We start from the raw sequence: 21110 nt of genomic DNA on the forward strand, positions 1-21110 counted from the left end.
ATTAACAGTAAAAAAAAAAAAAAAAAAAAAAGGCATTTTAAGAATTATGAGCTGAAACTGACCCTGCCTAAATATGGAAAAACATTTTCACTTTCCAAACCATGAAATTTATTGATTCTGGCTTTAAATATGAAAGAAAAATAAAACTCTGTCAAAACAAAAAACTAATCTTGCAGCCAACTCTTGCTTTTTCAAGTTTCAAACATCAGAAGATCTTTGCCAAATATTTCCTAACCACTCTCACTGACTTGTTTGCTCCCCTTATCCCAAACTCCTGTAATATCATTAATGCTCCATGAACACGTATATTGAGTTTAATTGTCCTTTTGGTGCCTATCATGTTTTAGGCAAGAGATACTCCAATATAAGTAAGATTAGTCAATTAAAAACTGTTTATTAGAAGCTTACTAGGCTTTTCTAAGTACTACGTACTAGTACTAAGTACTAGGATGTACTAAGTACTTTGCATGCAGTACTGCACATAGTCTTCACAAACTCCTGCACCTTCAGGTACTACCCAAATTTATGGATATGTCCATCAATACACTCAGTGAGTTAACTTACCATGTCTTTTAAATATCTGAACAAGCCTACAAAATGCATATTATGCCATCATACAGCTGATGAAACAGAAACCTAGAAAGGTAGGTAATTTGCTGTCACACACAATAATACATCTAGTACATAATGGATTCAGGACTGGTAAGAAATCTGTCTCCAAATTTCAAGCTCTTATCCACTGTCTCAAGAAACTCACATGGTACTGAGTGACACGTGAAGTAACTTTACAAGGTAGTAGGTATGGCAATGAACTTGTCCCAATTTGCCCAGGACTTTCCTGATTTTAACAATAAATGTCCATAGAGAAGAGACTTCTGGTTGCCAAGGGGGGGGGGGGAGGGATGGACTGGGGATTTGGGGTTGGTAGATGCCAAGTATTACATTTAGAATGGATAAACAACAAGATCCTAAGGTACAGCACAGGGAACTATATTCAGTATCCTGTGATAAACCATAATGGAAAGAATATTTTTTAAAAAAGGGTGTATATATGCATATAACTGAGTCACTCTGCTGTACAACAAAGATTGGCACGACATTGTAAATCAACTATACTGCAGTTTAAAAAAAAGAAAAAAAAAGACAAATACATTCTAAAAATAAAATAGATGAACTAGAAAAAACAAACAAACAATGAATGTCCAGCACACTGGGGACCTCTCAGTCTGGGGATAACTGGGAGAGCTGGTCACTTTCATGATAGGTATTATACAAGTGGCATGAAAAACAACACAATAGGAGTATGTACAGAGAAGGGAGCCATTCTTTACTCCTTAGTAGTATCAAAAGAGGCTTAACAGAGTGACATTTGAGTTGAGCCTCGTGCAAAATATAGTAAACATAGTGGAAGAAGACAGCAAGGGTAGACCAGACAGAGAGGCAATGTAAACAATGGCCAAGTGACTGAGTTCTGCCCAGTGGAATGTGGGCAGGAGCCATGATAACCGTTCCCAGGCTGAGCCTAAAACAAGCTTCTCTGAAACCTGGCAGGACACTTCTCTCCTCAAATGCCGTACACCTTGTCTGAACAAAGAGGACTGTGGGGATTCACGAGAGGACAAAGCCACAGAAGGAGGAGGAACCTGATTCCTTGAATGACTCCATGGAAAAGCCACTCCTGTACTGTGAGCACTGCACATGGGCAAGAAGTATAAAGATTTTTCAAGTCACTGAAAATGTAGTTTATCTGTTACAACAGCTAGAATTAGCTTTTCACAAGGCCTTGTGGGACTCAGCTCTTTGGGAGTCTAAAAACATGAGAGTAAACCTCTCCATCTCTCTAACGCCATTACATCACAAGAAGGGGCTTGAAAACACACATACAAATGGCATGGATGTGAGGGATACTGGAAGGGAGACAAATTTAGGGGAAAAAAAGCAAAATAAAACAAATATCTGAGGACAAGAGGTTCAGGGAAAGTTAGAAGGAAATGAACATGGGCTTTTGAGAGTTGATTGATAAGTTTACAGTACATCTGCCTCCCTACATGGTGGGAAGATGTGTGTCTTCTCATTAATTAATTGTGAAGATGCCACAAATACATACTGAACAAGAAGAAAAAAATGAGTTAATCATGTGGAAGTATGAAGTGTCCTGGCAAAAAGTCCACTCTCACTGTGACCACCTCACATTTCCACTGTGGCCACTGGAAACCAAAACTGTACTAGGTGTTTTTGTAGAAGACAAATGCATAGGAAAGATGAGATGAGGCAGATTCTCTAATCTAAGTGGGACAACAGGATGAGAACAGCGAGAGGGGTCACTTTGTTCAGAGGATACTAGGATAATAGCTAGCGGTCCCTTCAGTCATGCAGGAAATACTGAAACAGTTTTGCAAAGCTGAGCGAACAGGGGGAGGCTTCTTGGGAGCTGGGGATGTTGATGAACAGCAATGCCTTTGATCAAAGGGAAGGTGAGGAGAGAATGCTTTAGTTGTGAACTTACCAGAAAGGATATTTGCTTGGGCTAGGAGATGAACAGGAGTTTATCTTCACATACTGCAGCATAAAAGTGGTAGCCCAGGATTTCCAAAATGAAGGCTTAAAAAGAAGGTTAAAATTCAGGGAAAAAACCCTGGCAATATGTTTATCAGAAATGAGAAAGCATTTAGTTGGCGCAGAGGGTGGTCTTCCTTTAACTATCTGCTCCTGGTAGGTATTCAAGATAAACCAATATCACATATAATTCTGCTCCAGTATATTGCAGATTAGATGCAATCTTTTATCTTCTTTAGGATTTTTTAATTCTCCTCCAACTTTTTTTATATAAATGAAAAGAAAAGGTGGTCCAATGGCTACAATAAGAAAAACGTTGCAACAAGAACAAAAATCTAGTATAGTGAAACTGCTAGGAAAAGCAATTCTAGAGTCGTACAACTTGGTTCAAATCCCAGCTCTGCCACTTGCTGGCTATGTCGGGCAAATGATTTAATTTCTCTAAGCCTAATTTACCTCATCTATACAATAGACACAATAATAATTCCTATCTAGGGGGGCAAAGTGCTTAGAAAAGTACCTCAAAAATAGTAAACACTATGTATGTATTAGCTGTTTCTATCACTTTGTCTTGTATCTGTTCCAGTTTTTCTGCCAAGACAACCGGGGATTGGAGTGGGGGGGAGGGGAGAAAAGAGAAGTAACATTTATTGAACATGGAGGAAATATCACATACAATAATAGAATGTCAGACAATGATGGCTATTCCCCCAAGCCTTTTTTCTCCTTCCTGAAAACACAGCTAAACTACATTTCCCAGACTCCCTTATAGTAAGATACACACATAAGTAACTGAGTTCTGGCCAATGGAATGAAAGCAAAAGTGATATGTATGACTTCCACGTCTGGGCAGTTAACACCCTGCAAGTCTTTCTCCTTCCAATGGCTTGATGCAGATGAACACAGTGAACCTGCTAAAGGTGGCAGGGACACAGAATGCACAAAGGCTGGATCTTCAAATCACACCTTGGAGGAGTGCTGCCAGGATCATGCATTATGGAACTTTACATGAATGAGAAATACATTTGTTGCATCTGAGGCAGTACACTTTGTTTCGATTCATTTGTTATAGCTTTTAACCGTCCCAATCTAATACAGCCAAGCTCTACACCTGTACTCCTATGTATAATACCTACCACACTGCTTTGAAATAGATGTCATTCCAATTTTATAGCTAAGGAAACAGAGGCTCACAGAAGTTGTGGAACTATCTTGTCCAATATCATGAATGTAATAAGTGGCAGGGCCACATTTAGGTCCAGGTTAATCTGCTCCAAGGTAAATGGGCTTTCTACCCTCCACACAGTAAATACTGTAACACAAAAATTATCCTTCCTTCCCTCACTCATTTACTCCTTAGTTTCCTCACTTTCTGACCACTGGAACTTTAGTCTTTGAATGAAAACTTCATTTTTTTTTTTCATCTGTATATCCAATTTGGGAGATCTAGGAAGACCCCTAGATCACATTCATCTCTTATGCCTCATTTCATCCACCTATGAGTCCATGACAGGGAAACAAGTGTTCCTAACTCATCTGTTACAGGAGACACAGATTCCTAGCAGTTTTGCAACTGGCTACAGTATCAGAGATGATAAATGAGAGAGCCACAAATAAGGAGAGAAAGGAAAAATACACCAATCCATCAGTGATATCCAAAGCTGGGCGTACACCCTAGGGGCTGTGCAAAACAATCCACTGGGATACATACAGAAAAAGAATATTAGAACTTCTGTTTCATGATCTTTGCTTAATTTATCCTTTAGTTTCTTTCTGGGTATGTTTTATAAGTAGTATATCAACATAACAGTACATGTGTGTAATTTATAAATAACTTTTAGTGCTCTACAGTCAAATTTTCTTCTGATAGTACATAATTTAAAAAATATGAACACCAATAAGTCTAAGTTAATAAATCTGGTTTCCTTCACCAGACTTAAAACACTGTGTTATGGGAAATGAAAACAACAAAACTCGCCACATCTGTGTATACAGACATCTCCTAGCTTATACTGTGAAATAGATTAATTCAATTAAAATCATATAAAAGCATGTTTTCATAAAAAATTCTTTAGATAAAAAGAAACACTGAAACTAATGTATATTATGTCTATGTCTTCAAATAAAACAAAGAAGAATCAAACACGTTAAAACCATGATCATACAAACTTGGGAAAAGAGTCAGAATTAAAAAGGGGAGTTTTCTGTTGAGAAGTTTAATTGTCCAGGCTACCTTTATTTTTTTAAGACCTAACTTGAAGTAACAGATGTCCTGTGTATCTTTAAGAAAAAAAAAAAAAAATCTAGTTAAAAGATTTAGTGCTTAAAGGGAAAAATATTCAAAGACCTGCTTCCGAATAAAAAGGAGAGAGCACTAGGTAAAATAAGTGGATGATTTAAAAACAAAAAAAGCCAACTTTATTTGAAAGGCTTGTTCTCTATCCACCCTTAATGACCTACCAATATGAAATGACTAGGGAAAGAGGCAGCAAACTGACTGGAGGAGACAAAGTCCCCCAGGTTAAAGGAAATGAAAAGAGTTTGTATAAAGGCTGCGAATAAGGAAACTTGCCTCCATTGTAATTTCCAAGTGGCTCTGACCCGCACCCTTAAACAGCAGGTCGCGTCTCCTATAGTCTTAGCCCCTAATTTTAAAAGGTCAGTTTTTCATGCTAGCCAGCAAACTTGCAGGGTCCAGACTGAAAAATAATCATGGGGCTTAGCATCATGATCCCTCCTCATCAATCCAGAGCAGTGGAAGTCAGTTTAAACAAACAAACAAAATCAATGGCAATTTATAAAGTGGCAAAAACAACATTCCCATGGAACTTGTTTTCGATCCTTATCAATCTTATACTCTCACCACCCCTTGTGTTGATTCACACAAGTCTTGAGTGAAATCAATATGAAGATAGCAAGCATAAAGTTATGGGTGAAATGTGAGTTTTCTCATCAATGCTGGGAAAACTACCTCAACGTGCCTGCCTCCATGACACAACGTTCTTTTTCACCCACTTGGGCAGACACAGAGAAAACAAACTTGCTAATCAGCCCGACTGACAGTGCTACTGCGTGGACCTGCCTGCATGGAAATCTACAGTCTTCATTCTCTTGCCCCTCTCCCTAAAGGACATAAACCATAAACTTCAAAATACAAAAATAAAAGCACATTCCAAATTACTATTGTAAGTGTCCAAACAGATCAGCTATGTGGAATTATTCCTTGAAATACCCAGTTCCCTTCACAGGAAACTGCAGGAGCTTCCCCAGCAATTAAAAGACTGACAAATGTGTTCCCGCCCCTATGTTGATTCCGGTAGGAAAACTAGAAAAAGTTCCACGAGCCGAGCATTCCTCCCAGGAGCTCCTCCCTGCAAAGAACCCTCCAACACACCCCAAGATCCAACCCCACCTCCACGCAGACCACCCACCCAAGGTGATCTGTCACACTGATTGGCCCTACGACCACCTCCGCAAGCCTCTTCGCTCCAAATCCGTAGACCCCAGCCAACGACCCAACCTCCCAATCTTCGCGTCGCGCGGAGCCGCCTCCTTGCAGGAGCTCCGCTGTGCTGCAGAATGTTCCCATGCATCAGACGCCCTGAGTGGTTCTGAGAGATTCAGGAGCCCACGTCCTCCTACCCTCACCTCCACACCTTTCATAAACAAAAAATATATAAATACGCGAAGCACAATGAGAAGAAATGCACGCAGGTTTTGAGCCCTCCTTTCCAGAAGGAGAGCGAGCCCGTTGGTGTCTGCGGGGTGCCCGGCGCACATCTCGCTGGTGTCTGGGTCCGGAGGGAAGACGAGGTTGTTGCCTTGGCCTTTCAAAAGAAACTGCAAATCCCCCCGAAGTTGCTGAAAAATTAACGTTACTCCCCACAAGCTCCGTCGGCAGCGCGTGGGTACACCAGGTACGTGCCACAAGAGCGGGGACCTGGTGGAGGTGGTTCGCCGCTGCACACCCAGCGCTTAGCACTGGGCCTGGCACACAGTGGGCATCCCCGAAAATCAGTGTCTGTTCTAACACGGCTTCTTCCACCACGGCTACGGGATCCTGATCTTTTAGTCCCTTCAAACCTCAGCCCAAGTTCGCCTTCCTCTACCGTGGGCTGCAGCTGGGCCCTCGGAGCCCGGCGTAACAACATCAGAGGGAAACTCTCTCGCCAAGAACCGTGCGCCGGGGCCGAAGGCGCACGGAAACGGCGCTACAACCTGAACCAGCCGGAGGAGCTGATTTTAAGGGTTCCCGAAGCATTACGGGCTCTGGGCTCCTTGTTTTGCGGCTGCCTCGCAGCGCAACAAACTTATTTTCTGACTAAAAAGAAGAAGGGTTGCCGTGGGGTGACGGCGGCGTCCTCGGTGCCCTGCCTCCTCCGGGTTCAGGGCGCCCGGCGCCGGCTGCCCCGACCCCGCAGGGTAACCGGGCTCACGGCGGTTCGGCCCACAGCCCCTCTCCAGCCCTGCAGGAGGGGGAGCCCCGAAGAGACCTTCTCCACCTGGCAGCCTCCGAGAACCATGCTCTTTCCCCGAATCCGAGAGCCGGGGTGCCCGGGTCAGCGCGCACCCGGGCTGGAGCGGACCCCGGCAGCTCGCGCCTCACTTACCTGAGCACCTGAGCGCGGAGCCCGCTACCGCTTCGGGTGCGGCGCCGGCACAGTCCGACGGTCCCAGTGTAGTGGCGAAAGCTTCCTACTTGCGACCAATCCTGGTGTTGAAGCCGGTGCTCTGTCTGGTGCCGCGCTCCCCTCCCTCCTCACGCTCGCGGCTGCTCAAAAAACCCGGCGTGGCGGAGTTCAGGTTGCCGGCGCCTCAGCGTCGAGGAGGGTGAGACGCGTGAGGGAAACGAAAGGCGCGGGGAGGGCGGGCGCCGGCGCGCAGCCGCGCTGAGCATGCTCAGTGCGCGACCGGAGGAGGCGCGCGCCCGGGGGGCTGCACCTGCCCAGCCCTGTCGGCGGGCGAAGAGCCCTGGTCCCCGCTAGAAGAGCTGTGAAAGGGCACCTCGCCTGAATCCCAGGCACCCGAAGACCATCAAGCCGGTTACGGAACAGGCGTGTAGAGGACGCGCAGCTTAGCGATGGGGAACAAACCAAAGCGATGCCGCCTTCCTTTGCAACCCGAGTATGGGGCGGGGCGCGGCGCAAGGAGGCGCGACCTGCTCCGGTACCCAAACCTCTGGCCTCCGGGAGACGCGGGGCCTCATTAAGGCGCCCTGGCCAGGGAAGCACTTCTGCTTTGGGGCTGAGAGTTGCCGAGTTCAGGAGGACTGGCGGGGAGCGGCGGGGGGGTTGTGGGGGGGTGGACCCTAAACTTGAGAAGCCGGAAGAGGGGGCTTTTGAAAGATTTTACCTCCCTGTCCTTAGGGGGAGGACATTGGCCAGACAGGCAGCGTTACCGGCCTGGAGTCTCACCCATACGAGGGGGCTTTCGAGCCGGAACGTGTGTGTGTGTGTGTGTGTGTGTGTGGAAGAGGAAACGTTTGCCATGAAGTAGGTCCAAGGATCCATTTGCGGTGTGTGCGGGCACACTGAAAGCTTTGTTATTCAGAAACATGTGCTTTGGACAGTGACGTTACCATGGTCATTCTATAGTATGCATCTACTGTTTTCTCGCAGAAATGGCTCTTTTCACCCCAACTCCAACCTCAGGGTAACCGTAGAGATGGGCAGCAATGCCCAGCCCCTCAACAACGCTGTGAAAAGTGAGTCTGACAGGCAGAGGAAAGCCAGCCGACTCGAACTCATCTGGAATGCATGTCCAGAAATCCCAAGAGAGGCCGGGTTCCTCTCCCAGGGAAAAAGCCCCAGCGTTTGCAGAACCCTGGTCTTCCTGAGCGTCGCTCAGCAATTCAGAGCTACATAAACAACTTCTGACCGTTTACACGATCATGTAAACCTACCCTGACATCTCCATTATGGGGAAAAGACGTTAACTGGAAAACTATTTTTAAACTACTGTAGTAAGCAAACACCCAACTCCTACGAATATATGCAGCTGCCTTGTTAGTTCACACAGTCTTTTTTTGTTTTTTGTTTTTTGTTTTTAATTCCTGTTCAGGAAGTGGGCAAATTCAAACATGGTAGTGGGCACTGCTGTGGTCAAAATTTTCACCACTTGAAATTCCATGGCTTTCCTTGTTGCTCCAGTTAATGCTAAGGAAAGGAGTTTTTGTTGTTGTTGTTTTTCCCAGATTTCTGGATTGCTTAAACTTGGAAAGAAATTTTAAGCTTTTTCCCTCCTCCTTGTGTGGTGTGTTTCTCTAGTAGAGGCACTTTCGCAAAATGGAAATGTTGATAATGCAAATATATTACATGGCAAATAACTAGTTAAAATGAATTGTTTCTCCTCTCTTTGAAGGCTTTTGTGTTCCTGACAGAACCATTAGTTGTAATTTTTTTAGACTGACTATTTTTCTACACCTAGTCAATTAAAAAAAAAATTGTATATATATATATATATATATGTTTTTCAGTAAAAATATATGACAAAAAATGCCTGGCCAGAAATTCTCCAGGAAATATTCATACATATACATGCATATTCTTAACATGTTTAGGGAAAAGTGGTATTTTAGACTCAAAACAAAATTTCAAAGAAAAAAGAGTAAAGCAAGCTGTCATGTTCTCCCAAGGAGACTACAAACTGAGGCAATTTTTAAAGTTCTGTGAAGATTTTGGACAAAATCCCTTAACAGTGTTTCTGAATTTCACATTTAGATATTTTGTTTTCATTCTTTCCTTTAACCCTTCTTCCCTGTCTATTACATGCTAGGCATTGTATTCTAGCAGGGGCTGGGAAACAAAATGACCAAAACTTAGAATCTGCCCATAGTTCATCATGTAGTTGGGAAAACAGACATTATGTATCAGGAGAGATAGATTTGGGTCGTGTTGAGGGAATGTCAGTAAGTGTTATGATGAGAGACATTTGTTTTTTCTTTTCACGAACAGGGTCACACGGATCAAATGCTAAGCTTGATCAGCAATTCCCCAACTTTTTTTCCCAGAAGAACAGCCACAAGTTTAAAACGCAACAAATAATCCAGTCCCTCTTTTCCATCCGACAGAAAAGACATGAAGCTTACTGCCTGCCATCTCTGCCAAGAAAGGAAGCTTCTCACTAAAGCTCCCAGGATTGGGGAGTGTTCCTGGGAGAACCAGCCCCTGCCAGGAGACAAGAATGGTTTATTTTGATGACAACATCCTCACACGTGTGTCCCCGCGTATCCGGGACTGGCTGGGTGTCAGTTTCTTGCTCAGGGAAGTTGTCATTGGGATTCTCTGGGGGGAAATGTTCCAAACGAATCAATTGACACTGCCAGCAGCAAGTTTAATACCACTGCACTGAGTCCCTACTCTGTATCAGTGCATGAATGAATTACTGGTGCTCACGTATTTTGCAAATAATCATCATTATAAGGCAGTGGAAAATTTCTCCTGCCCATTGGCCTAGGTAGCATCTAAGCTGAGACCCTTAATAACCCCCTATTCACCCCCCAAGGTAATTATTTACACACGTATGTGAAGTTTTGCTTCTAGGTCTTCTAATACAGGAGTATCTATGTGGACACAAGGTCACCTCTTACACTCATTAAACCAATCTGAACAGAGTCTGATAACTCTTAAGGGAAATCAACGCTGAAAATGCTTTTGACTTTTTGGAGACATGTGTGGAATACAACATCAGGTTAGACTCAGCATGCAACAGTTCTGAAAACTCCAGAAAGGGCATTTATCTGCTCCTGTTGCTTCTTCCACGCACATCATGAGGATTTGGTGGAAGTGGCTTTAATATAAGAGGGAGAAAGAGGAAGAGCATCACAGGAAAAGAAATATGTCTCTTCCAGACACATCTGATTTGATTTGACTTTCTTATACCTTGCATCCAGTGCCATTTAAACAAACTCACAAACACCACCCTCTTGGTTCCAAATGACTTGAATAAGGTCATCCAACGGCAAGAATGCTTCAATCAGATAACACATACCTTAGTTTTATAATTAGTTGTTGCTTATTTTTAGTGTATTAGGTATCTGGAGAAATCTTCAGGTGTGAAGCAACACTTGTATCCTATTCCCATTTTTAAAACTAGTTCAAATTCACTTTAATCAAGTGGATAAAGCAGTACTTTTTAAAGAACTGTGTCATGAAGAGTTTTGTGTTCAGTGCTGAAATAGAGTAAAATAAAACAGAGCTCAGGTATGGACTTTTAGACTAGCCTCCCTAAGGGTCCTCCTGTGCAATTATTTTCGGTGATTGATGGATGCTTGAGCTTCAGCCTAAGGACATCAGAACAATAATGGCCACATAGTGAGATAATGATAATTAGCAGACAAAAGCACAGTTAATTGCCATGAAGGGTGTGACACAGACTGACAGAGTCAGAGTAAACTAGAAGCCTGACACCCCAGCCAAGACTCTTTTATAAACATGGCAGTGAGACTCCCACTGAATTTAAGCATAATGAACTGGAATTAGGAATCAATCAGCTGTGCTCCCCTCCACACTTTTCCAGATTTTATTAGACCCTTTATGCAAAATGCAAAAATAAAAGTTTCAGAGGACTTTGCTTTGAAAAAGTATTTACAGGTGGTTTTCATTGTTTGCAGTAGTTATGCTCTATAAAGTCTCTGGGAACCCTGGATAAGTGAATACTAAAACCATTGCTCCTAGGAGAAATAAAGAGTTAGGTCCCTGTGAGCCTCTGGTGACAAAATTTTCATTAACCAATCAATAGAAAAAAACCTTGTTTTATGTGCATTTCTGCTTAAAGGCATCGCATTTAATACCTATTGTTGATTGATTAACATTGTACTCACAGTCAGCGTCACTATAACTCATTCCTGAACAAAGCTTGTCTGACACATGTATTTTGTCTGTAAGGCACAGCACAGACTTCTTGCCCTTTGGAACACAAGATAGCACTTCGGCACTACGCTTCGGGCCATTTTGAATGGCAAGATCTCCAATAAAAAAGCACAAAAATGTGCCAAATAGACTGCAAAAAGGAGACTTCTTTACAATTAATAAATAAAACAGGAAAGCAGAACATCACCTTCTTAGACTTCAACTAGGAGAGTGGGCAACTTAAATTTATCACCGCTCTGTGTGTGTCCACAAATGACCACAAAGGTGCCACAGGTGCTGACTTTGGGGTTACAAATAAATTTCAGTAAGTAGACAAATTTGCAAATATGGAATCTGTGAATAATGAAGATGACTATACCAAATATCCCCTTTAAATGGCTAGCCACATTAGTCCATATGGTATGTGATTCAAGTTATAGATATTCAGTTTACATGCAGTCATTTTAGAAATACATTATTGAGAGGAAAAAAATTATATTTTGTACTATCAAAGACTGTCTTCTGCCAGTTTCCTCAAACAAATTATATGTTACAATCACATAGGAATTTTCAGTTTATTACAGACCACGGTCATTTTGTGTTTATTTCCAAAGTGGATTTTTGTTGCTATTGTTCAACATGACAATTCATGCAGTTGTTCACAAAGAAGGATGACTTCAAGAGCTAGGTAAAGTTAAGAGTAAAGAGAGAGGAAGGTTAGTGAAGTGAAAGGTGTATCTCTTTAGGAGCTAAGAAAACTGGAGTTCTGGTCTTGGCCCAAGAATGTCATAATCTTAGATGAGACATAAGACAGACAATTATCTCTGCAGAAGGCTAGATGCAGAGGAAACAAATCCATGGGCCGAAATGAATGTCAGATTCTAATAATGGATTTTTTGTTCTATGAAAGGGATTTGGGAAATAAATAGTTTGTATATGAATCCTTTAATAATATTGTTAAAAGTTTAGATTTGAGGTCTCAGCCCATGCTAGGAAATTTTATAAGATGGTCCCCAGTGATCCATGCTCTCTAGTATTCACGCCTTTCCTTAATTCCTTTCCTTTTAACTGTTGGCTAGACTTACTGATTCACTATTAGTGATGCACTGAAATGATGGATGTCACTTTCAAGATAAGGTTACACAAAGACTGTGGCTTCTATCTTGGGTACTCTCCCTCCCTCTCTCTCAGATTGCCAGATATGATGGGACTCAGTTAGTCTACGGAAAGGCCCCCATGGCAGATAACTAAGGCATGACAGCGTTCATTAGAAGTAGATCCATTGAAGCTTACCAACAGCTATGTGAGTGAGCTTGGAAGCAGATTCTTCAGTCCCAGGAAAATCGTGAAATGACTAAATCACTGGCCAACAGCTTGACTTTGATTTCATGGGAGACCTTCAGTCAGAAGCACCCTCACTAAGAGGTACCTAGATTCAAGATCAGTAACATTGATTAATTAATGTTTGTGCATTTAAGCCCCTATGTTTTGATATAATTTGTTGATAATTAGCTAATACACTCCCCAAGATATTCTGATTTGATAAGTTTGGGATAGAGCTTGGATGTGTGCCTTTTACGAACAAGCCAAGTGATTCTGATGCATGTGGTTCATGGACTACACTTTTGTAAACCCTGGTATTTGGTGATGAAAGAGTTACAAAAAATTTAGAGTTCATCAAATCATACATCTTTCATATTTCTAAACAATATTATACTCACAGAAGAATAATTATAGATTTTCTTAAATATTTTCATGTTGTAAATATTGTTTTAATATCATTTTCTTCACTTACAATGTGCCCTGAAATTTTTTCCTATCGTTGAATACTTTTCAATGCCCTAATTTTTAAAAGCTGCTTAATACTCCATTTTAGAATAAACTACAAATTAATCAATTCTCCATCAATCGTTGAACATTTAAATTGCATATGTTCTTCCATGGTAAACTTTTTGATAAAGATATTGAAGTTAACTTTTACACACACCCTTAATTATTTCTTTAGAATAAAGTATTGTGATTTTGCTCATTCTTAATTATTAGATTCTTTTGGATAGATAACCATTACCTCCAAGAATTAAAGGTAGGTGAGAGCTCTAGGTCTTATTCTCAACACCTTCAAAACAAAGTAATAAATTATAATAAAAGAAGATTCAAGGCTAAATTCTGTGTATGTAAGAACATAGCAAGGAGACATAAAAAAGCATCATTCAAACTGTAAGCTCAACAAAGCACCAGCTCTCTATCCTACAGGCTCTGTAATAGCCCTTTGAAAGAAAGATTCACTAGTGTCAGTTGCAGCAATATTGCAAGGGCAGGGTTCATTTAACATTTTAATTGGAGTTAGGCAACAAAATCCTCTGGAAAGTGATCAACACAGAAATGATTACAATCATAAGCATAGGACACAATTCCTAAGAATATAGGCTATTGCTCTCACAAGAACATAGATTCTTATGTTCTGCAAGAGCAAAACTCACTGCAGTATTTCTAGTAAAACTCATATCTTGAGCACCACTCATTTCACCAGTGAATAATCATTGCTATCTTCAGTTATGTCAATTAGCAAAGCTTTTATCATTGATCTTAAATAAAGTTAATTGGATCTCATGTGGGTTTCTGATAAGAGGCTTTCAGATACTAACTATCTACATCTGGAATATGCTCTCCTGATTAGAGAAATACAAATGTTAACAAACCACAGCAAGAGGGTAGGGAAAACTACACACACACACACACACACACACACACACACACACACACACACACACACACAGCCATCAACCATACATCACACCACTGTGCTAACATTTTTAAATAAACTGAATGCAACATAGAAAAGTTGTGCACATTTTTAATATGGTGTTGATCCCTTTTGCCAAAATTTATGTCAACTTACTCTCTCATCAGTAGTATATTTTCCCAGTTTATTCCATACTTGCTGAATAATATAATTTTACCTATACCTTTTCTAATTTGTGGACATAAAGTATTTCTCTTTTTTCTTTTCCTTGTTACTAGTGAGGTTCCATATTTACATATGTTTGTTATATGCATCTTGTGAAATGCCAGTTTGTGTTCTTTGTTCATTTACTTATTTGAGTGTTTATCTTTATCCTAGAGATTTGCCAAAGTTTTCATAATATTGAAGATAATAAAACTTTATCTTTGCAAATATTTTTCTGTTTGCTTTTTAAATTTAGACACATACACACATTTTACCTTTTTCTATAATTAGATTTAGTGCTTTTTCCTTACATTCTTTTTTCTAGCTTTATTGACATAAAGTTGACATATAACATTGTGTGAGTTTAAAGTATACAATGTGATGATTTGATGTACAAATTGTGAAATGTTTACCGCAGTAAGGCTAACTAACAAATCCTTTATCTTACAAAATTACTTTTTTTGGTTATTGTTGTTATGGTAAGAACATTTAAGATTTACCCCTTTAGCAACTTTCAAATAGACAACATAGTATTATTAACTGGAGTCAGTATGCTTGAATATTAGATGTCCAGACGTATTCCTCTTATATTTTACATTATAATTTACATTCCCCTCAACAGTGACAAGGAGTCCCCTTTCCACATCCTCACCAGCAGTTTATAGCTCTTGTTTTTGGGGTAATAGCCATTCTAGGAGGTGTGAGGTGATATCTCATTATGGTTTTGATTGGTGTTTCCCTAATGATTCGTGATGCTGAGCACCTTCTCATGTACCTGTTGGTCATTTGTGTCTTCTTTGGAAAAATGTCTATTCTGTTCCTTTGCCCACTATTATTATATATTATTATGTATATTTTTGGAATTTCTCCATTCAGATCTGGGAGTATTTGCCTAACATATTTAGGGACTCTGATGTTGGGTTCATATGTATTTATACTTGTATCTCCCTGATGAATGGACCACTTTATCATTATATAATGACCAACTTTTTCTCTTGTTAATTTTTGACCTAAAGTCTATGTTGTTTGATATAAGTATAGCTACCCTTGTTCTCTTTTGGTTTCTGTTTTCATGGAATATCTTTTCCCATCCCTTCACTTAGAGCCTACGTATGTCCTTAATCTGAAATGAATCTTTTGTAGGAGGCATGTAGGAGGTCTTGTTTTTTATCCATTCAGCCACCAATACCTTTTGGTTGGAGAATTTAATTTATTTACATTTAAAGTAATTATTAATAGGTAAGAACTTACTAACACTATCTTGTTAATTAATTTCTAGCTGACTCTGTAGTTCCTTTGTTTCTCTCTTGCTATCTTCCTTTGTGATTTGATGATATTCCATAACAACATGCTTTGAGTCACTTCTCTACCTCATTCATAGATACTGTAGGGTTTGCTTTGTGCTAACACTGAGGCTTACATAAAATATCTTATAACAGTATTTCTAAAGCTGATAACAACTTAACTTTGATCCATACCAAAAATCTTCTCTTTTACGCCCCACACCACATTTCATGTTTTTGATATCATAATTTACATCATTTTTACATTGTGTATCCATTAAGAAATTTTTATAGCTCTGTTAATACTTCTGTCCTTTAGCCTTTATACTAGAGTTAAGGATTTAATACACCAACAAATACAGAATTGGAGTATCCTGAATTTGGCTATATGATTATCTTTACCACTGTGTTTTATATTTTCATATGTTTTTATGTTACTAATTAGCATTCTTTCATTTTGGCTTGAGGAACTCCTTTCCAAGGCATTTCTTGAAAGGCAGGTCTAGTGGTGATGAACTCCCTCAGCTTTTGTTTTTCTGGAAAGTCTTTATTTCTCCATTTCTGAAGGACAATTTTACTGGGTAAAGTATTTTTCATTGGCAGTTTTTTCTTTCTTTCTTTGAAAATATCATTCCACTCTCACTTGGCCCATAAGGTTTCTGCTGAGAATTCTACTGATACCATTTTAGAGATCCCTTATAAGTTACTCTTTCTCTGATTTTTGACAGTTTTATTATAATGTGTCTTGAAGAAGATAACTAAGTTGAATATTTTTCGAGACCTAAGACCTTCATGAGACTGAATGTCTAAATCTTTCCTCAGATTTGTGGAAAATTCACAGCTCTTATTTGTTTTCTAAAACAACAAAAAAAATATTTTTATTTAAATTTTGAAAAATTTCAACCATTTGTCTCACCCCCTAACTGCCCCCCCACAACCTCTTGCAATCACCAACTTATTCTCTATATCTATAAGCCTGTTTTTCGTTTGTTTTTAGGTTCCACATATACGTGAAATCATACAGTGCTTGTATTTCTGTCTGACTTATTTCACTTATCATGATGCCCTTCAGGTCCATACCTGTTGATGCAAATGGCAAGATTTCATTCTTTTTTATAGCTGAATAATATTCTATTGTGTATATATACCACATCTTTTTTATCCATTCATCCAGCAATGGACCCTTAGGTGGGCCAGGGCCAGCAGCTGGGGCTGGGGACAACTGTGTGAGCACTAGTAGCTGCAGGGGCCCTGGCTGTCAGTGTGCACTCATGTGGTTATAGGGTCTTGCCATAAGCATGTGCATAGCAGGGGAGGCTGGTGACAGGAGTATGTACAGCTGCAGGGGTTAGCCTGGAATATACACACAGGGTTGGGGGTCAGCTGTGGGAGGTGGTGTCTAGGCTGGTGTTTGCATGTGCATCAGCAGAGGTTGGGGCTTAGTGCAGGTGTGGGCTTCAACAGGAGGTGGAGGAGGGAGCAGAGAGAGACTCAGATAGCTGGTGTCTGTGAATGTGAAAACTTCAGTGGCAAAACCTGCAAGGAGACGTGGCACCTGTGCTGGCCATTGGTTTCTTCAGTGGTGAAAGCTTCTAGGGTCCTCTGAGGAGCAGGAAAACTTGGTCACTACAGTTGTGTGGCTGGTATCGGTAAGCCCTGCCCTTCTTCCTTGTTCCCGACTATCTTCAGACATCTCAGCCTTGCAGGGCTCTGGTTACGATGAAACCAAAGCAAGTCCTTCCTGCAGTGCTCTGAAAGGCTGGGGAAACTGCTCATTCCACTCTCCCATTCCTGGCTAAGGGAATTCTTTTTTCCTCTTAATTTCTTCTTTTTTCTTAATTGAAGTATAGTTGATTTACAGTGTTGTGCTATTTTCAGGTATACAGCAAAGTGATTCAAATATATATATATATATATATATATATAAAGAATATATATAATATATAATAATAGTGGGGAAAAGAACAGAATAGACATTTTTCCAAAGAAGACATACAAAAGAATCAAGATTTCTTCTAAATCTAGAGGATCACTCAGAGAGAATCATGCCACTGTCCCCACAACCAGTTTCAAAGCCATGGCTCATAGATTTTGCACAGGGGGAAAAGCCAACCATAAGCTCTCTGGGTAAAAATAAATAAATAAATACAAGACAAAAAACAAGCAAACATATTGAGTTTACTTGAAAGAGTCTGAGGAAGTTCAATTCTAAGGGTGCTCTCAAAAACAATGAAGGTTTTGGTAGAAAGCAATTAAAAGGAGGCTGATAGCTTCATAAGAGATATTAGGTAAATCATAGGCCAGTACGTTTACCAGAGAAAGACAGCTTAGAAGAGCCTTCCTTGGGTCAAAACAAACCTAAAACATTTACCTCGAGAATTATGCCCATAAAGCAACTTAAATTTAAGTGGGTCAGTCTCAGTCTAGGGAGCAATAATGCCCCTGTGTTTTGTTAAACACAGACTGGTAATTAATAGAGCTTAACAGCTGGATGTGATCAAGGAAACAGAGAGTCTGAAGAGAGCCTTCCTAGAACAACTGTCTTCCCAGGGTGACTGTGTGCATGCCCAGCCTGTGCTCTCTGAAGAACATAGCAGTCTTCACACTGAGAGAAGTGGACTTCACTGTAATAGTCCAGTGAGTGACTAAACAAATAAACAATAAAACAATAATTACAAACAGCTGAGGCAAAAGTACACCCTCCAGAGTTTTTACAATGTATTATTTAAAATATCCAGTTTTCAACAGAAAATTACAAGACACACAAAGATTCAGGAAAGTGTGACCCACACAACAGGAGGGGGAAAAAAAGCAGGCAACAGAAACTTCCCTTGAGAGGGACAAGATGTCAGACTTAACAGAAGAAGACTTCAAAGTAGCCATTGTAAACATGCTCAAAGAATGAAAGAGAAGCATGATTGAAGAAATAAAGGAAGGCATGAAGATAATTTTTCATCAAGTAGAAAATGTCAGGAAAGAGATGGAAATTATTAAAAAAGCCCCAAATGCACAGACCTACTAAAGAATGGACTTGAGGATATGGGGAGGGGGAGGGGTGAGATGTGACAGGGTGAGAGAGTGTCATGGACATATATACACTACCAAACGTAAAACCGATAGCTAGTGGGAAGCAGCCACATAGCACAGGGAGATCAGCTCGGTGCTTTGTGACCACCTAGAGGGGTGGGATAGGGAGGGTGGGAGGGAGGGAGATGCAAGAGAGAAGAGATATGGGAACATATGTATATGTATAACTGATTAAGAAAAAAAAAAAAAAAGACCCAAATGGAATTTCTGTAGTTGAAAAGTACAATACTTGAAATGAAATCTGTATATGACTGTCCAGATTAATATTATTTAGCATAGCCAAAAAGTGGAAACAACCCGAATATCCAACAAATAATGAATAAGTAAACAAAATGTTATGCATCATGTATTTGAATATTATTTAGCCATGAAAAAGAATGAAGCAATGTTACATGGTACAACATGAAAGAATATTGAAAACATGCTAAATTAAAGAAACTAGTCACAAAAGACCACATACTATAAGATTCCATTCATATGAAATGTTCAGAACAGGGAAATCTATAGAGACAGAAAGTAAATTAGTGGTTGCTTAGGGCTGGGGATTGGTAGGGTTGGGGGGATGCAATGCTAGTTAAAGAGTACAGGATTTCCTTTGGGGATGATGAAAATGTTCTGAAATTGATTTTGGTGATGTTTGCACAACTATGTGAATATACTAAATATACCAAGTGTTTGGTATGAGAATTATATCTCAATAAAACTGTTACCAAAAAACCCCCTGTATTCTCTTCTCATGGGAACATAAAAACCCACCTATATTTTCTGCTACCATATGTATGCTTTTGTTTAAAAAAATGTCTTTAATTCATCTGGCATTAAGTCTAGTTTATAGGTGATTTTTAAACTACTGTTATTGTTTACTGAATGATAATCCAGTTATCCCAATGTCATTGCATATAGCAGTTCAGTCATAATGTTATCCATTCTACTCTTGCCAAAGAAATAGCTTGCCCTTTGAATTATGTGGAAAAAAAGATAATTAAAAAGAACACAATTAAGATGCTAAAGGAAATAACTTCAAGATATAGCACTTGGTTGGAAATATTTTACTCAAAGATCCTGCTTTGAGGAAGAATAAGTATGAAACAAAAAGGTGACTAACCCTTGGTAAAGGTGAATCTTCTCAAGTTGAGAGTGTAATTACTCTCATGAGAGTACCATGAGAGCAAACTGATGAACCAGCATCAGGGGCAGTGGAGGGAGTGGGATGTCAAGTAAGAAGGTATTTGCTGCTGAAATAAAAATAACACCAAGTCATGCATATTTTATTTTTCTAACAAATCTGTTTTTCAACAAATCTGAAACGTTAATTTATTTTTAATAAAATATGACATGTATTTAATTAAATATATATTACTTAATTCATAATATTCTTGGAGACATACACCAGTATTATTCTTATTAATTATTATATATGATATATTTTAATATTTGTTAGGACAGGTAATCATTTTGATTCTTCTTTCCTGGTAGGTTTGGCTATTTTTCTTTTTTTAGCTGACTCTTCAGAATATCTATTTGAATTATTTTGTCAGATGAAAAATTGTTAGTGATATTTTAATTTGGATAACATAAAGTATGAAAAAATAATGACACCTACACACATTTATTAAGTGCTTTTGATGTGTTAGAAAATAAGCATAATCCTTACATGCCCTATATCAGTTGATCCTTATAAGACGTTTATGAGATAGTGTGGTTTCTTAAACTTCTAAAATTGTGAAATATATACACACAGAAAAGTACATAAACATAAATGTAGAGATCCATATACTGTTACAAAGTGGACATCTGTTTAACCAGTAAACATATTAGGAAGCAGAACATTGCCAGCACCCCTAAAGCTCCTGATACCCTCTTCCAATGACCACTCCTTCCTCCTCCTTAAAGATAGCCATTCTCCTGACAGCTAACGAGCATTATGTATTGTTATATTTAAGGTATATATCTTGCAATTAGTATGCAACTGAGTTTTATTCTTAATTTCAGTTTGATAATCCTTATCTTGTAAGTGGAATGATTTTTCCATTTAATTTAAATGTAATTACTGACATATTTATGTTAAAATCCATATTATTATTTGCCCTGCCTCTTGTATGCTCTTTTCTTGCCCCCTCTTGCCTTCTTTTGGAGTAATTGTTTTATCAATCAATTTCCCCCTCTATTAGTTTGATATTTACCCACTCTTTTATGAGTGTTCTTTTGGAAGTATATGAACTGCTTAGGGCACACTGCAGTGGTCCACTAGTTCCCACCTGGTGTCCACAGCTGGGCTGGGAGGAGCAGGGGTGGAAGGGGCCTCCTTGGTCTGAAGAAGAGGTCTGAGGTCCTACTTGAGGAATGAAAGGAGAGTCCTAGAGGAGCCATGACCCAGGGACCATCACA

At 39.7% G+C, this 21110-nt stretch overlaps 1 protein-coding gene across 4 annotated transcripts in view; it reads right to left on the reverse strand.

The window, feature by feature from the left end:
* CNTN4 (contactin 4) overlaps positions 1-7369 on the reverse strand; it is a 950427-nt gene extending 943058 nt beyond the window's left edge. For 2 of the 4 annotated variants that reach the window (XM_082345356.1, XM_082345357.1), the window contains exon 1: positions 7167-7367. The gene's annotated coding sequence lies outside the window, so the exon portion shown is untranslated. Of the gene's footprint in view, positions 1-7166 lie in introns of all 4 variants that reach the window. The other 2 variants (XM_082345360.1, XM_082345363.1) reach the window with 2 other exon arrangements.
* Between the last annotated feature and the right edge of the window lie 13741 nt (positions 7370-21110).

This window comes from Balaenoptera borealis, assembly GCF_965194805.1.
Source record: "Balaenoptera borealis genome assembly, chromosome: 12".
Lineage (NCBI taxonomy): Eukaryota > Metazoa > Chordata > Mammalia > Artiodactyla > Balaenopteridae > Balaenoptera > Balaenoptera borealis.